This window comes from Pinus tabuliformis, chromosome 2_2, assembly GCF_031772625.1.
Source record: "Pinus tabuliformis cultivar Carrire ecotype Pingquan chromosome 2_2, CPIR1, whole genome shotgun sequence".
NCBI lineage: Eukaryota > Viridiplantae > Streptophyta > Pinopsida > Pinales > Pinaceae > Pinus > Pinus tabuliformis.
Window position 1 is genome coordinate 1157844130 of NC_142300.1, and position 2778 is coordinate 1157846907.

A 2778-nucleotide genomic window follows, 5' to 3' on the forward strand; every position below is an offset into this window, starting at 1 on the left:
ATAAGCTACCATCGCCCTAGCTGGGTCATTTCTATTTGTAAGCATATTTCAGTATTCTCCATTAGTGAAATGAAGTATTATTTCCGCTGCATCTCTATTTTTATGGTTATCGCATCTCTGTATTTATGGTTATCTCTGATACCACTGATCCGGATTTAAGCAGGCAAAAGCTACAAGCAAAGAACAGTGCCGCAAAGCCGAAAATGAACCCGAAGATCCAGAGGAGGAGGAGCGTCTCTTCCACTCCCACATGTGGGTAAGGGGCTCCCCACTACAGTTCATTGTCGATAGCGGGAGCCAAAAGAACCTCATTTCGGCAGAGGTCGTGAAGCGGTTGGGCTTACCGACCACAGCACATCCACAACCGTACACTATCGGGTGGCTGCACCAAGGACGGGATCTTCGCGTGAGCCAACAGTGTCGCCTTCCATACAACATCAAGCCCTTCACAGATGAGGTATTGTGTGACATTGCTCCGCTTGAAGTTTGTGATGTATTATTAGGACAACCATACTTGTGGAAGCGACATGCTGTGTATGAATCAAGGCCCCGTGCTGTTATTATTACTTTGGGAAATCAGTTGTACAGGATACCAGAGGTAGCACCGCCTACTGCCATCTCTTTGATTACTGCAAAACAATGCAGTAAGCTCATTTCCAAAACTGGAAAATTTGTTTTCCTGATGATACGCCCTCAAGGAAAGAAGAAGACGGTGGCCACAACCTCCAGACAGGGCCCCTCTGCACGACAAGTACAGATGGACAAGGTCGTGGAGGAGTACGAGGACATCTTCACCTCCCCCGTAGGGGTTCCTCTGCACTGTCAGGTCAAGCACTCCATCGATCTGACCCCAGGTGCACCCTTACCCAATGGACCAATTTATCGGCGCTCCGTTCTGGAGAACGATGAAATCAAGAGGCAGATTCAGGAGCTTCTGCAAAAAGGCCACATCCGTCCGAGTTCATCGTCTTGCGGGAGCCCAATTGTGTTGGTACAGAAGAAGGATGGGACTTGGAGACTCTATATTGACTATCGAGCGCTGAACAAGATCACTGTCCGTAATAGGTACCCGATCCCGCGGATTGATGACCTCCTAGACCAACTAAAGGGGGCAAAATATTTCAGCAAGATTGATCTGAAGTCAGGATATCACCAGGTACCAATCGAACCCTCTGATGTGTGGAAGACTGCCTTCAAAGCCAAAGAGGGCCTTTTCGAATGGTTGGTTATGCCTTTCGGGTTGACAAATGCTCCTGCAACCTTCATGAGGCTAATGGATGACATCTTGCGGCCATACACCGACTCATTTGTAGTGGTATACTTGGATGACATTCTGATCTTCAGCCAGAGTTGGGAAGAGCACCTCCACCACATCCGATAGGTTCTCCAAACACTGCGGCAACACAAGCTATGTGCCAATTTGGAGAAATGCACTTTTGGCATGACCCAGGTTCAGTATCTGGGATACATTATTGATGAACAGGGGGTGCATGTGGATCCAGCCAAGATCAAAGTCATTCGGGATTGGCCACCTCCGACCACTTTGACAGAGCTCCGCAGCTTTCTAGGTCTTGCCAACTTCTACCGCAGGTTCGTGTTGGGTTTTTCTCATATCACTTGGCCTTTGAGTCAAGTCACCAAGGGCGGGGCGAAGGCAAAATTATTTTGGTCTGAATCTCAACAGAAGGCATTCATAGAGTTGAAAGATCGCCTCTGCACAACACCAGTGCTCGCTTTACCAGATTTACAACAACCATTTGAGGTCGAGACAGATGCCTCTGACTATGCTATTGGGGCAGTCCTTACTCAACACGGGCATCCTGTGGCATATCACAGTGAAACACTTTCAGACACGGTCCGGAAGTATCCCACTTATGATAAAGAGATGTATTCCATTGTACAGGCTTGTCGGCAATGGAAGCACTACATTTTGGGGAAGGAAACGGTCATCCACACAGACCACCGACCCCTACAGTTCATACAGACCCAAGGGAAATTGCAGAATGATCGCCATCAGAAGTGGTCCACATACCTGCAACAGTTCCATTTGAATATCAAGTATAAGAAGGGCAGCACTAATAATGTTGCAGATTGCCTCAGCCGACCACCGATCATGGCGTTAACCACCGTCCTCAACTCTTGTGGGCATGAGACTTCTGATTGGCCACTGCTCTACAAAAGCGACCCGGAATTCGGCCACACATACCAGAACCTCTTGGAGGGTCAGCATGTTCCAGATTTTCACCTCCAGGATGACCTGTTATGCCACTTGGGTCACCTTTGTGTTCCTTCAAGCGAGCGTGCCAAGATGATTTGGGAAGCACACTATAGTCGAGTTGCTGGTCATTTCGGGGTCGAGAAAACAGTGGCAGTGCTGCAAAAGTATTTCTATTGGCCGAATCTTCGACAGGATGTTGGGAAGTACATCAGATCATGTACTGCCTGTGCCATTGCCAAACCGACCATCAAGAAGCAAGGCCTCTATACCCCACTGCCTACCCCTAGCCAACCTTGGGAATCCATCTCCATGGATTACATGTCTGGCCTTCCTTCCACTAAGCATGGAAATGACTGTGTTTTTGTAGTCGTCGACAAGTTCTCGAAGATGGCCATCATGGCGGCCTGCAAGAAGAACATCACAGCAGAAGCCACTGCTAAACTCTTCTTTGAACAAGTTTGGGTGCACTTTGGGATTCCACAGTCTATCATCTCAGATCAGGACAGTCGGTTCCTCAGTACATTTTGGTCCAGTCTCTGGTCAATGCTGGACACCAAACT